Source organism: Gekko japonicus, unplaced genomic scaffold (genome assembly GCF_001447785.1).
Source record: "Gekko japonicus isolate JY-2015 unplaced genomic scaffold, Gekko_japonicus_V1.1 scaffold1025, whole genome shotgun sequence".
Classification (NCBI taxonomy): domain Eukaryota; kingdom Metazoa; phylum Chordata; class Lepidosauria; order Squamata; family Gekkonidae; genus Gekko; species Gekko japonicus.
In genome coordinates, this window is record NW_015169203.1 from 414,255 (window position 1) to 414,596 (window position 342).

Here is a 342-nt window from a genome sequence, read left to right on the forward strand (position 1 = left end):
CCCCCCCCCCCCCCCGGGTCTCTCGTCATCACCGATCTCACATCTGCAGACAGGAGCACAGAGAACAGGGCTTGAGAAGCGGATCTTAACAGATGGACTTCACAGTATCAAGGGAGTGATCCTTCAGGAATCTCAACTCCAAGTCATATATTGTTTTACAGGGAACAACCAGCACTTTGAATTGTGCCTGAAGACAAGTGGGTAGTCAGTGTAGATCTTTTTCAGCACAGGAGTGATCTCTGTATCCAGTGCCTGACAGTAGCCTGGCTGCTGTGTTTTGAACCAGTTGAAGTTTCCAGACAGTTTTCATCTGTGTGTGTGTATGTGTGTGTATGTGTGTGT

At 48.2% G+C, this 342-nt stretch overlaps 1 protein-coding gene across 2 annotated transcripts in view; it reads left to right on the top strand.

Annotated features, from left to right (window-relative positions):
- Nucleotides 1-342, top strand: part of SNTG1 (syntrophin gamma 1) — a 241,805-nt gene that overhangs the window by 29,412 nt on the left and 212,051 nt on the right. The gene's annotated exons all lie outside the window — the stretch shown is intronic.